Source organism: Myiozetetes cayanensis, unplaced genomic scaffold (genome assembly GCF_022539395.1).
Source record: "Myiozetetes cayanensis isolate MyiCay16 unplaced genomic scaffold, myiCay2020 scf3, whole genome shotgun sequence".
In the NCBI taxonomy this organism is placed as follows: domain Eukaryota; kingdom Metazoa; phylum Chordata; class Aves; order Passeriformes; family Tyrannidae; genus Myiozetetes; species Myiozetetes cayanensis.
In genome coordinates, this window is record NW_026087521.1 from 37,759,398 (window position 1) to 37,774,670 (window position 15,273).

Here is a 15,273-nt window from a genome sequence, read left to right on the forward strand (position 1 = left end):
TAAAGTACTATAAAAATGCCATGTTTTGTATCACAGGACTCTACTTGCATCACTGTCTGAAAACTAGTTTTAAGGATAAAAACTGAAATATAACCTGAGAAAAACTGAAGTAAAAAGGGTGCTAGAACTCTTCCGGCAACTGTTTACTCATTTCCAGGATGTAATTGCAGACAGAGTATACTCAGAGCTAAATCAGTTTAAAACTAAAGATGCCTTTCTGGGGCTTTACTTTTAATCCCAATTTTACAAAACCAATCCAAGTAGTTTTTCAGAATACACACAAAATTCCAACATTTTACCCAAAAAAAAAAAATTATGACAGGTGCCAAGCTACTTCAGATGACTTAATTTCCATGTCCTGAATGATCACAAATTTCTTAGATATCTCAATATCATCATAAACACATTGCAGACACAATAAATTTTGATGTCGAGACTACTGCAAATCTTGCATTCCATGAAGCATCTGTGTTCTCATATGTATTATGCATAACATTTTCTGCCAGCAAAACAGTACTTAGGAGTCTAGTATCCAAAAAGATGTTTCAGGTAGTTTGAAGTAAAGATAGTATTATGCACAAGAAAACATTTGTCCTGTTACTGCCATCTTAGGCCCAATAATTCAGGAAGCTTCAATTAACAGAAATAATCTACTTGTCCACAAAGCATGGAAACCATTGCTTTAGAGTCCCCATTTTAGCTGCTGTCCTGTAAGCTAAATAAATTCAAGTTTCGTCCAGGAATTTCAACTCCTTATAATGCATTCCAACAACAGTTTTAGCAAAGTGTTGGAGGGATATGTTCCAGAAAAAGAGAAAACCACAAAAAAAATTCCAGTAAGATCAGGATATTAACAGTCGATATGAAGAAATATGTTAGAATCTAGACTTCAGAATTAAACACCTACATTCTATGTGGATAGAATCAAAACATATTTTTTCTGGTGTCATAACTACTTCCCAAAAATTACATGGAAAGCAAGTGTCTGATGTCCTCATTTAGAGCCACAACTTTACAGTGCCATTAAAGTATTTAGAAGACTGCAATAATAAAAAAAAGATTCAATTCCCTAATATGCAGAAAAACTAGAGAACCAATTCCTTGTCCATCTATTTCAGAAAAAATAACACAGTACTTGCTATCAAATAGAATAGCAGCACTGCTGTGAACCAAAGTACATCTAACAATTCAGTAAGAAACAGAGGAATTGCAGTAGTATTCTTGACTCATTTTATTTGGATCACATTTGCCTGTCTTGTGATTTCAGGTGTGCACATGGATGCAAGCTGTCTATAAAACAATTCCAGAGTCTCCTTTGGACATCTTTCTCAAAGCTAGCATGGACTGAAGAACTACAGAAACTGAGAGCATACTACAATTGCAACTCTTACTTATGGGTCCCTGGGTTTTTTGAGAGACAATAACAATTAGCATTATTTTTGATTTATAGAAGATTTTATACAGCTTTTTCCTTACATACTTCCTCTTAACTTGTTCTTAATTCAGGACCTTTTCAAGGAGACTGATAGTATTGCTGTGCAGAAGAGCACAAGATGCACAGTTCACCTGCTTTTCACACATTTTTATGCAAATGTGACAGTGATGCTGTTCACCAACTACTGCTCCTTGCTGAGACGAGCATTTCCAGTCTCCATTCTTCCCATCAAATACAGCTTCAATTTCCATACAACTAAAGGTAGTTCTTTCAAAAAAACTTTAAGAAGCATCCATCCCATCTCCAATACTGGTCATTAGCTGATGCCTTAGAAAAAAGTAATGACATGGTTAAGAATTCCCCCAGAAATTCTTCTAGCTTTCAATCACGTTCAGAAAAAACACACTGGCTCAGAAATGCAGGTATTTGATAATGTCATAACTGATTTTTATTTCATAAACTAGTCCTCATTTTCCTCAAAACCATGTAGGTCAGCTGCTGATATCACTCAAGTATCAAAGCGCTAAAATCCTGTTTCTGAGTTGCAATATTCAGCTTAAAGTCAGATTTTTCTACACTGCACAACCTTGTAGCAGAGGAATTTTCACCAGCAGTCTCTCTGTTCCTGAATTCCTCAGAGGGCCCTTGTTTTCACTGTTCCGAACAACTACTTGTCATCAGCAACTTTTGTCCATCCTTTCACTGACCACCCTCTTTCCGAGATCACTTCTGACCGTGCTGAAGACATTCATCTCACTACAGCACCCTGTGAAATTCAAGCATCTGCCTCATTGCAATGTGCAGTTCTCATCCTCTGCTTTCTGGCTTTAAAACAACCCATGCAAGCACTGTATGTTTTCAAATTATGACCCAGTTTACTCAAAGACTTTGAATAACATTCTTCAAAGATTTTTTTGAAATTAAAATAGACTGTATCAAGCAGCTGTCAACTTCAGAGCCTCCCTCTAAGTGTTTGCCTATCTCTCATACCACTTTTTCCTATTCTTGCGTCAGTCTTTCTCATGACCCATCCTTTAATCTTTCCTCCACTTTTTACACAACTCAGTATCAGAACATTTACAGTTAGAAGAGTTCTTCCGCAAACTGAGGAGACAGTAGTTTGTCATAACACTATCATCTGCCAGCTCTAGACAACAGTTCTCAGAATGAGAGCTGCCAGCAGAACTACACTGGCAGACATTTAGAGCAATCTGTGCAGCCCACTAGCATGGAAGGTATATAGTTGCATCACATTTACTTGACTGTCATTTGCTTAAACAACCGTAAGCTTCTCTGTAAACACAGCTCTACTGGTAAAAAAAACCCAACAAACAACAACAAAAAAACCTGAACACACAAAACCAACAACAAACCAAAAATAAATCACCCCAAAAAAACAACTGTAGGATAAGAAAAGCAGTGAGAAAATGCATTCCTTTAGAGTAAATAACCTCCATTATCTTTGCACAATGTCCCAGTCTAGTCTCCAGAATTTTGAATGCAATATGTACCACAATCAATAACACTAAAATACATCACTCCAGTATTTATTTTCCATTATCTCCCCAATACTAAGTATTTCACTATTTTACTGGTATCACTCTGTCTAAGACACAGCTGTCCTTCCCAGTTCATTTCATAGGTGTATTTCATAGGTGCATTCGGATTGTAAACAGCAGCTGCAACTTGAGCACATGAGCATCAAGAAGCACTCACTGGCATCACTCCCTGAAGCAGACCCAGGAGATACCAATTCACCAGCTGTCAGTGCAGAACGGCTGGCTACAGCTGGTGTGTTACTTCAAGCGCAGCGTCTAGGCAATTGCTTTGGGCTGAGATATTACTTAGAATCTAGGCCTCCTGACTGCAAGAAGCTTATGAGCCCAAAAAGGGTAGCCTACACTGTTGTACAAAAACCAGCACGCAAATAACCTCCTTATTAGTAAAATATTTTACTTCTCTGTTATTTGAACAGCTACAGCCAGTAGCACTGCATTATGGTCAGACGTGCTTCACTTACAATGTTTTGCTCCTCACTGCAAAAATATGCAGAGGAAAAGAAACAGTTGAGGGCTTGAAAGAGAATGCATAGGAAGTTTTTGCTATAAAAAAGCAAGCAAAAGTACAGAAAAGTGAGCTACCATGTAAGTTTTCTAAAGGTTGAAGTTTAAAGCCTCTTTCATATAGGTAGCTTAAGCCTGCCTGCCATCTCAAGAAAATGTGTTCTTATTGAAATGGAAATGAAATGGAAACTTAATCTGGCACAAACTTAGCCATAGTTTTGAGTTCATCCCACAGAAATACTGAAAATTGGAAAACCCCTCTAAAAATTTACATCTTACCAAAACAGTATAACAATTTGCTATTTTCATTATGCTTAAAGGACTCTTCTCCTTTTTAATGTCACATTTTTCAAGAAATGTAGTTAGATACCTGCAGAATCTAATAATGATATTGCCATGTATTCATCCTCAAATTACCCATTAGTAAGTTTTCAGGGGTTATTGTTTTTTCTCTAAGTGATTTTGCTCAAGTGAAGGTAGAAATATAAACTCCAAGTGTTCAAAACTGCCTAATCACTCCTTCATTCACACAGAAACTATTCCGAGTTTGCACAGCGGCACCAGTCATGTTACCTCTAGGACACGCACACTTTGGTGGGAAGCCTTTTGTTTTTGAAGATCAGCTCTAAGCGTCCCAAGTAAGTATGCAAGTATCAGATTACCCGGACATCCGCTCAGCCTCAGGAAGACAGGTCACAGCAAGGTGAATTGAGAGTCAGCTGAGGAACAAAGATATTCCTGAGACACAGTTCCTCCAGCAAAACAACAGCTTTTTTGCAACAAGCCCTAAGGCTGGCAGGCCACCAACTCTGAGCATACCATATCAAGAAGAGTACCTATTCCCTCCCTTTCAGGAAACACCTTTCCCCCTTCTCTACAGGAATTGCTCACAGAATTACCTTGGAATAGCAAGTAAAAGAAATTTTGCAAGTTGTTCAAGAAACACAAATGGGCTTTTAGAGGGTATCAGACCTGACCTACATCCAAGCCAAGTTAACTCACTTTTAAGAAGTGTTGTTTTGTTTTTGTTTTTTTAACTTTTTAAAGTAAACCTACCCTTCTGCTCAAACTGATTTCCTCAGTAGTCAGTAATCCAGAGCACAGCAAGTCAGCCAGTCCATAGAATAGCACATCAGCCTCTTCCTGTCTCTGGCAAGCCTTGGGCAACTGAAAGCAATACATTAATAGAAGATACCTAAAACAAGTGAGCCCTTCATGGGATTAAGAACCTGCAATGTAAGATAACAAACTAAGTGGTGGACTAAGTCAGATGTCAGTGAAGAAAAGAGAGGTCCAGTTGGAGGACAGCTAGTTGTATTAAAAATATCATCAGGATTAAGCCCTGTAAGCTATTTGCAATGTGTGCAGAAACCAAAGGTGCCAGACAAATGACATCATACCAGCCAAGTTCAACTCTTACTACACAGACTGGGAAACTTGAGAGCAATATATTCACTACAAGTCACTTCAAACTGATGTTCTTGCCTAGCATTCCAAGTGGGCAAACTGTTTAAAAAGTGTACAGTACACGATGGAGAGTTTCACATTTCAAATGTCTTGGTACAACAAGACAAAAAACTACAACTCCCCCAAAATATTAATCATTTCACAACTGTTAGTAGAAGTTATGGTACTAATCACCAGGTGGGAAAATTGTTACATGAGAAAGCATCATACAGTTCAGGAGAGCATTTAGCTACTCTTCAAAAAGCAGCAATTGAATAATGTATCAGGTTAAAAATCCCATTTCAAAAGGGACTAAAGCAGAAAACCAAGTTAGTCCTTTATATTTGTGTGATTCAATTCACACATCCATTATCATTAGCATGAAAACTAGTCATGAAACAAGGAGATATTGTACCTATTAATATCCTGAGGGAAGACCTCATCACTCTCTATAGCTACCTGAAAGAGGGTTGTTGTCAGGTGGGGAGTGGTCTCTTCTCCCAGCAAGTGAAAGGATGAGAGGAAATGGCCTCAAGTTATGCCAGGTGAGGTTTAGATTGGATATTAGGAAAACTTTCTTTACTGAAGTTGTCAGGCTGCCCAGGGAAGTGGTGTAATCACCAACCCTGGAAGTGTTAAAAAATTGGCAGATTGTGGCACCTGGGGATACGATTTAGCAGTCAACATGGCAATGCTGGGTTAATAGTTGGACTTGATCATAGAGGAGCTTCTTTTTCTAACCTAAACAGCTCTGTGTTTCTATGATTAACATGGCAGATAAATGATATAATCTGTTCATAACATGTTTATCTTATGGAAAAAAATATGCCTTCTTAGGAAAGCTGAAGGTGGGGGAAAAAAAAAATCTATCTCAATTAAGTGAGCAGAGTAGTGGAAGTCTAGAACATCATGATACTACATCTATTTGATGAAAGACATTATCAGCCGTTTTAACTCCAGAGACAATTTCCTCTTTTCAGTGCCTCAAAGTTATTCTGCTAACAAAAAGATTTCTGTTAATGTAAGAGCAAAAACAAAGTTTATTTAAATTTCCAAATCTAGAGTAGATAATTAAAACTGTCTGCCCCAATACAAGCACTGAAGGCAAGAGGATGATACAATAAAGAAGACAGCACTAATATAAAAGTTATCAAGTTTTGGATAAAGAGACAAAGGAACTAATGGTCAATGGAAGCAAGGAATCCAGGTTCCTCAATACAGTAACAGAAAGGTGCCACTGGACCCTTGCAGTAACTCAAATCCCTGTTTTGATGCAATTTATTGTGCAAGCACCAACCAATCCACTATGTCCAAAAGACATGCACAGTTAACAGCAGAAATGCTAACTGGCATGGCAATAGATAGGAATCTTTACCAGAAGCTTAAGAAGGGTCTTCTGCACCAAGCAGAAAAGGACTAGAAATTAAGATGGGGAGCAGTTTCACAGAACACACTCAGAACTTCTAGCTACTTACATGTGCTTAATTATCCAAGATGGGAAGCACTCATATCACCACGTGAGAAATGTGTTCCCTTTGTAAACGGAACACCCAGTTTCTCTTCTGAATGATCTTCCAGTCTTATAAAGCAAACACAATTGGCTAACCCTGCTGGAAAAGCTTATTGTAGTTCTACCTTAGCTATCCATACCCCTTCCTTTCACTCAGCAACATCTGAATGACTGTAAAGTTAAAAGAAGTTTTAACTATTTCCTTATACAATGTTAGACCTGCAGTTGCATGAGCAATAGCAGGGTCAAGAGATGGAGGCTGCCACAGGCAAGTACCTTTTGTAACAACTCATGAAAAGGGTCAGGCAAGTTTGAAGTTACTGTGAAAACGTACTGCTACATCTTACCTTATGGTAACATGGCAAAATGCAGAATCTGGCTGCAGAGAATAAAAACACTAAAACATAATAATGATGAATCAAGTAACATAACACAGTTAATCTAAACTCTCTGCTCTCTCCCCTTCAAGTGGTGTTTTTTTTGCACTTTGTAATGGTTCCTGAGGTAAAGGCATCAACTTCAGCCATTTGCCAATGCAACCATTTCATTAGTGCTTGAAGGTCTCTGCACAATATATGCATACATGTTACACCATGAAAACACATTTTTCACATTTCAACTTTAAAGTGCTCTATACTTGCATGAGAACACCAGTTACTTGATGGGGAAGAAGTCAAATTTCTCAAAACAAAATGGAGCGATAATATATATATAAGTAACTCTGTTATTAGTAACTGCAGGACTTGTTTTCAGTCATGTGGAAGGAAACCCTTGTTAAGCTTTCCCCTTAACTAATTTTTCAATTAGGAAATGAAGATTCAATCAACAAATACGGAACTCCTATCTTTGTAGCAATTTTATTGACTTTTAGATAGTGCTTGTTTACTCTTTCAGCAGAAAAGAGTCTCCATAACAAGAAGGAGATGGACTACAAAATTACAATTTAAAATAAGGCCTAAATTATATCTTCATGTTTGTCTCTGCCACTAACCTGAGCTCCCTCATCAGGTTCTAAATATAGAGTAATTAACACACAATGTTGCCTTTGTTCTGGATGCCAAGATTCTGCAGCAGAAAACCTACCAATTTCTATTTAAAACAATCTTTCATTATTAGTAAAGTAACAAAGAAGTTTAAATTCAAATCTGGAAAAAATAAACAAATACATATTTTTTTTTAAACAAACTACTCGGTTTGTTACAGGTTTTACTTTCCATTACTGATAATGGGAAAACAGCAGCCATTCTGAAGGGCTGAAATCAAAATCTTTATGTATTAAGAAATATCTTAAATTTCCTAAGAGTATGTCTCCATACAGTTCACATCGGTACAAGTACTCAGTTTGTTTAAAAGTGTTAAAGAAACAAAAGTAAGAAACTGTATTTTAACAAAGTTCTTCAGGTAGCAGGGTGCACTTTAGCAGTTTAAAAGATCAACTTGTACATGCCACAACATCAAAGGAAAGGAGAGCATTTGTTGGCTACCAAGATCACCACATAATCAAACACAACCATACTGGCAGTTACACTGCAATCTGCAAATCTCAAACACTGCAGCATTAAAGGTTTTATCCAATTTGACTTAAAAAACATCTGAGCATCCTTATCTGAAAAGAAAGTTAAAAACAGTGAAAAAAACGTGTATAAGTTTCAAAAGTGTGTCTTTTTGTTAGAACCTCTGATGAATGCAATATTTTAAATTCATTCAGTCCCCAAGAAGCCACTGAAATTCCTAAGATACATTCAGCAACTCTTTTGTTAGCTTCAGTTCAGGATTTTTAACATGGAAGCCAAGCCACTAAGAACCTAACACCTTTAAAACATTCAGTTTTCAAGTAACAAGCTAGCCTGCACTTAAAAAAGAACACAACCACAACTTGACACATTTTGGGAGTCTCTTAGAGGTGAGATGTTACAATTGGTAGTTAAGGCCAACAGAAATATGGACATGGTTATGGCTTCAGCAAGTCACTTTCAAATGAATACAGGTGGTAGAAAAAGCAATTGTAAATATGTACTACACTTAGAGAGAATTTGAACCATGGAAATGAGCATTATTTACAAAGTTATCTTCATAGAAAGTTTCTTGTGAATTTCACTCAGTCAAGTTTTCGGCCCCAATACAGAAGTATGGGATACCTCTTTGGAATCTGGAGATGTCCCAGCTGACAGGAAGCTGGTGAACCTTGTCCTGATTTCCAAAAAAAGCAAGAAGGAGGACCCTGGAAACTACAGGCCTTTCAGTCTCACTTGAGTGCCTGGTAAAGTTATAGACAAGATTATTCTGAAAGGTATTGAAAAATACCTGAAAGACAATGCAGTCATTGGTCACAGCCAGCATGGTTTCATGAGAGGAAAGTCCTGCTTATCCAACCTGATTTCATTTTATGACAAGGTAGCCCACCTAGTTGATGAAGGGAAGTCAGGTGATGTCATCTTGTTGGATTTCAGTGAAGCTTTCAATACTGTCTCTCACAGGATCCTTCTGGACAAAATGTCCAGCACACAGCTGGATAAACACATCAGGTGGTGGATGAGCAATTGGCTCAGGGGTTGAGCATAGACTGTAATAGTGAATGAGGTGACATCAGACTGGTGACCTGTCACTAGTGGGGTTCCACAGGGCTCCATGTTAGGCCCTGTACTAATCAATATCTTCATAAATGACTTGGATGCAGGACTGGAAGGGATACTAAGCAAGTTTGCAGATGACACAAAACTGGCAGGAGCTGTTGACTCCCTCGAAGGCAGGGAGGCCCTGCAGAAAGATCCTGACAAATCAGAGGACTGGGCAATCCCCAACCATAGGAAGTTCAACAAGGGAAAGTGTCAGATTCTGCACCTGGGATGGGGCAATGCTGGATGTTCGTACAGACTGGGGAATGAGATACTGGAAAGCAGTGCCATGGAAAGGAACCTGAGGGTCCTGGTCAATGGCAAGTTGAATCTAAGTCAGCAGAGCCCTGGCAACCAGGAGGGCCAACTGTGTCCTGGGGGCATCAGGCAAAGCATCTCCAGTTGGTCAAGGGAGGGGATTGTCCTGCTCTGCTCTGGGGCAGCCTCATCCTGAATATTGTGTGCGGTTTTGGGCACTGCATTGTAAGTTATTGAAGAGCATCTAAAGGAGGACAACAAGGATGGTGAAGGACCTTGAGAGGAAGCTGTGTGAGGAGCGGTTGAGGTCACTTGGTCTGTTCAGCCTGGAGGAGAATGAGGGGCAACCTCATTGCAGTCTAAAATTTCCTCATGAGAAGAAGATGAGGGGCAGACACTGATCTCTTCTCTGTGGTGACCAGTGACAGGACCCAAGGGAATGGCCTGAAGTTGTGTCAGGGGAGGTTTAGATGGGATATTAGAAAGAGGTTCTTCACTCAGAGGGTGGCTGGGCACTGGAACAGGCTCCCCAGGGAAGTGGTCACAGCACCAGAGCCTACCAGAGCTCAAGAAGCATTTGCGTGATACTCTCAGACACATGGTGTGACTCTTGGGGATGTTCCTGTGCAGGGCCATCCGAAGTTGAACTTGATGATCCTTGTGGGGCCCTTCCAATTCATATTCTGTGATTCTGTGAAGATGGCGATAAAAGAATCAAGAGGCTGTGTCATGAAGATCTCACCAGGTCAAACAGAGCAAGCATGTTCCTGATGATGCTACCTTGCACATGCAAGAAATAGCATAAAGCACTTACACCAGCTCATACTTAATCATTCAAAGCCAAGATAAGTAATTTCCAAAACTGGGGTGTCACAGAATTAAGAACTGCTTAAACCAGTGACCCAAGCAAGGTAAAATAAACAGTATTAAAACCTAAAGTAAGACAAATCAAAAGATGTGATTTTAACTAACTTAGAATTCAAAAGGTCAAAAAATTTCTGTGCAAAACCACACATAACTGCATGTAGCCCACTAAAGACGACTGCTACTCTGCTACACGCAGAAGTAGCAAGATCTGAAATGAATGCATGGTAACTAAAACACACAATGCAATATATGATCATCATACACTTCAGTAATGTATCCTTAGTAAAAACACTGTATTCACTGTTCAGCATTGCAGAAGGGAGGAAATAGCTCAGTTCAGGACCTAGCAACATGAATACCTGAGGAACAGAAGCAGTTTACGTCTTATACTAATAGTATTTGAGAGGTGAACAACAAGAAATGACACAAAAATACCTACATTAACAAGAAGTTCAAAAAGACTGATTCAAAATTGTTTTCCATGTAAACAGTTAATTGTTTTATTTTATGTCCCCTCCCTGTGTTCCTCAACTTGATCTTTTAATGCTTAAGTCAGGTTTTTAACTAAGGTCAGACCTAGAACGAAACTGTCCCTCACAAGCAAGTCATCCCACAAGTGATGTGAAAGAAATGCCTTCCTTTAAGCATCACATATTAAACAATACCTAAATAAAGTAGTGGGCTGAACTAATCTTAGTGCAGATGGTCAGAAAAGACAACAAGCATTTATGATTCTAACCCGGGTTTTAGAAGTCTAGGTGTTTGTTCATTCCAGATTTCAGGCACCCACTTAGTCAAATCCCTTAACCAGAGTTTTCAACACTTCTATTACCTCTCATGTTTTGGATGGAGGTTTCTTCATTGTTTGGTTGTTATTTGGGTGGTGGTAGTGCTATTTTTTTAAAGAATAAATGTAAAATCAAGCAATTGAATGCTTCAAGGCTACAGGTACCTCCAAAAACCAGTTTTCACATCTAAAATTTGCTTTCACCTTGTGATCATAAAAAGCTACTAAGGATAAACTGCTAGTATTTTGTTCTAAAGTCCTCAAAGACCAGGTGAAACAGCTGATGTAAAACTCTCAATTATGGCAAGTTAAGCTTTAAAATGAGACATCACCACTGTAGATCATGTTTGTGCAAATTTACATTTAAGCACATTCAGCTCCCAAATGCATTTGTATTCTCCTGTACTGAAATCATTAAGATCTGAACAGTTTTCCATCTAGGGAGATCTCCAGTTTAATCCATGACAAGTAGTTAAGATGTAGATGATGTTTTCATTCAAGCAGATGATATAAATTCATTTAAAAGACTAATCTTTAGGAAGAACATAAGTTACTTCATATCTTGAATTATTTACATTTTTAAACTAAACATAAGAGTATCAAAAGTAAATTAGCAAACTGTTTTTTTTTTTTTTTAGTCAACTGAAGTTTTAGTCTTCAATATGTGCAGTCTTCCTGAAAACTTAAGGTCAAAGTTATGGCTAAATACATCAGTATTTTAGATTTTTCCCTTTGCATTAACTTTGTTGAATCACAAAATCATAAAATCATTTAGTGTAAGAATGTAAAACCCTCACACATTGCTTCTAAATACCCTAATTTTTCAGAAGGTCATCAAATGAATCCCCAAGCAACTTCAGTGATGCCTTTCAGACATGTCTGGTTTTCTAGACAAACACATTATGACACCAGACCTACTCTCAGATTAACAACGTTAGGTGATGAGGAAATGCACTAACCCTGAGCTGAGTGAGAATCAGCTAGATTGAATTAGCTTTAATTATAATCACTTTTGAGCTCTAAGTAATTTACAAATGAAAACTGACCTAAGCATTAAAACTATCATCACAACCCTTCCTTGGATTAAACACCACTTGTACTAACTATGCAGTTCTACTCTATTATTAACTAACTACTTCCCTAATGAGAAGTTGGATTGCAGTTGCCCAGACCAGGTGCTAACTCAGAAGATTCCTCAGCTACAGTAAAATAAAACCAGCATTAAGAAGTCTTGTTTCTGTCTGCAAAGTACTGTCTTCTGTGCAAGTGCCTGCTGGTACTGCACAAATACCAAAGCAGTATCAATTCATGGAAAAACACAGAGCTGAAGTTCCACTGAATGTATATACCAATGCAGAAAAACAAACAGGCATTGAAAGAACATCTGCATCTCCATTTTCCGCAACCTAATTCCTGAAGTTTCTTCAAAGAAGCAAGAACCTGATCTTTAGCGTGAGATACACCATGTTTGCAGCTGTTTCACAAGAACCTGAAGGTGAACTGGGTTACAACTGCATTAACAAAAAGGTGAAGATACCACACATGTCCATTATACCCACTGGTCTACTGGAATAAACTGGCTATCACCAAAGGATTGAACCAAAATTAAAAGATTCTTGATTTATTCCCCCTGAGATTTTTCTCTATTGAAATTAATATCCTCAAGATATATTATTCCCTGAAGGAATACAATCTCTGTCACAAGAGGACAAGCTCTGTGCTACTATTGTTTCAAAGTTTTCTTGAAGACCTGAAGTTATGTACTGGAGAACATGAAGACTCCGGTCTCACTCATGGTTGTGAAAACTCTGTTGTTAAAGCTTCACAACATCCATGCCCACAGTGCTTTGGTTTTGTTCTCACTTGTGTGCCCATACTCACTGTCAGTTACACAAGAAGCCAAGAAAAAAACAGACCAGCCAGTTCCAGGATGCTCACTAAGAGGTCACCATAACTAGTACCCCACCTCCTTCCAGAAATAGTTTACGAGTGAGACAGGGGCAAGATGACACACAAGGGTGGCAGGAGCATTACTGTGCTGTACACAAACACAGCGCTGCAGATCTGGTACTTTGGGCACTTCTTGCGACACTGGGCTGGCAGCACAGATGCAGCACGGTGCTTCTGGGGGCTTCCAGCCATCCCAACACTTACTTCCTAGTCCTGTCCAAGTCAGAGAAGGACCAGGAGCTCTGAAAAACACCAATCTACCAGCTGTGCACAGGACCATCATTCTACAATCTTCTGTCCTCAGAAACCAGACTACATGACATGCAAGACCTGTCACAAAATAGAGAAAAAGTGGAGGGCAGAGGGACTGCTGATATATATCACTCCCACAGGACTACGTGGGCCACATAAACATAAGATCAGATATCAATGGCTTATTCTAAGCCATTCTTAAATCGACATTTCAGGTACCTGAAGCCTGAGTGGCCTAAACTTTTGTCTGGTACAGAGGCATCCAAGTCACTCAACTTTCCATGGATACAGATTTTAAACTCTATACTGCCCTATAGATTAGTATAACTTCTGGATTTACAAGGGACTGGAAGCCATTCAGTTTACTTCAATCCAAGTACAGTGCTTTTCTCATTCTTTTAAGAGTACCACTGTAAAACGGGCACAGCAGGAAGGCTACTAACAAGCTACTAACATTTTTGTCAGAAACTACCTACAGCAGTTCACAGCCTTAGGCCTTAGCTCTCTAGTTTCATTTCACGATTGTAATTGAAATTATCAGGCATTATCTCCTGCCAGAGTAATATAACATCTACCAGCAGATGTTAAAATCCCAAGAGGGGCTGAGTAGCAAAGAGTATTTGTCATACCTTGCACACACGGTGCCCACTTCTCTTATCCTCCTCAAATGAATCTGAATGTGAAACACGGGTGTATCTCAAAAGGGCTTGAAACAGACGTACATAAATCTGCAGTATGCTGGGAGATTAATGGTGGAAGGTGCCATGTTATTACTCTACCAATCATTTAAAAAAGGTTTGTGTTTTCTTCTGCAAGTGAATGAGGAAAGTTTATATTAATTTTTGAAAGACTCACAAGTATTGGCAGTGTAAGTCCCCTGAACACTTAATAGGGAGTAGATAAGAGTTTTATATGTAAATAGATATTTATGAATGCTGAACACAAGACACTACTTCCGCTTTTAGTTATTAAATCTTTCAGGTAGCTTCTCTGCATTCCTTGGTGACAGGATCATTTTGGATGATACCAGCCAGCAGACACCCGGAGAAGCGACATGTTGAACTCCCGAACACCGCTCTACCCTGAGGCAGGAAGCGGGAGTTGCTCGTCCTCTGGCTGAATCTCTGGGTCCCCCTGCCAGCAGCACAGCACAGCACAGCCGCGCCGTAGCTCTGCACGGGAGCAGGAACAAGGCGCGGGAGGCGGCACAAGGCCACGACTCAGAGCCATCGCCACCGCCCCCAGCTCCGCCATGTGCGCACCCACAGCCCGGGCCCCCCACCGGACCGGCACCGAGACCCCGCGCCCGGTCGGACACGTTCACCCGCTCCTCCTCCTCGCGCCGCTTTCCGCCCCGCAGCCCTCCCGCTGCCCGGCCACGGCTCCGCTCCGCGCCCACGTGTTGCGGGGCCGACCCGCCTCCCCCGGCCCCGCCAAGCCACCCCCCCGGCCCGGCCCGGGCGCTCCGCGGGCGCGGCGGAGGGGCGGCGGGCAGCTCTCCGCGCCGCGGGCCCGGCCGAGCAGCGGCAGCGGCGCCGCCGCCCCGCGGGCCGCGCGGGGGCTCGGTGCGGTGCGGGCACCGCCGGCCCTCGCATCCCGCCAGCGGCGGGGCCCCGCTAGGCCGGGACAGCCCCGTGCCCCCACCTCGCGGGAGCGGGGCCCCAGCGCCCCCGGTCGCCCCCTGCGCCCCCGGGCCGGGCCGGGGCGGCGGGCGCGCCCCGCGGTACCTGCGCGGCCCGCGGGCCCGGTGACTCAGGAGCAGCGAGGCGGAGTCGCCGCGCGGCCGGCGCTGAAAGGACCCGCGCTCCCGCCGCTCGCGCTCATATAGAATTAACGTCACCACGTAACCCCCTCCCCCGCGCGCACCGGCTCTCATGGCAACGCGCGCGCGCGCGCCCTCGCGCCGCCCGTCCGCCCTGGGCGCGCGCCGGCCGTTGGCCGAGGACGGTTGGGCCCGAGCGGCGGCGCGCGCGGAGCCACCCCGGTCCGCGTGTCCCGAGCCACCCCCGCGACGTGTGAGCGCGCACGTACCGGCACCGGCACCGGCCCCCGCCCCGCCCCCCCGCGGGAACGAGCCCACACCGCCCGGC

The 15,273-nt window shown here is 41.5% G+C and overlaps 1 protein-coding gene across 3 annotated transcripts in view; it reads right to left on the reverse strand.

Annotated features, from left to right (window-relative positions):
• Positions 1-15,036, reverse strand: part of NAP1L1 (nucleosome assembly protein 1 like 1) — a 32,083-nt gene extending 17,047 nt beyond the window's left edge. The window contains exon 1 of one of the 3 annotated variants that reach the window (XM_050324468.1): positions 14,911-15,036. The gene's annotated coding sequence lies outside the window, so the exon portion shown is untranslated. Of the gene's footprint in view, positions 1-4,554; positions 4,670-13,812; positions 13,906-14,910 lie in introns of those variants that run through there. The other 2 variants (XM_050324469.1, XM_050324467.1) reach the window with 2 other exon arrangements.
• Positions 15,037-15,273: the final 237 nt, after the last annotated feature.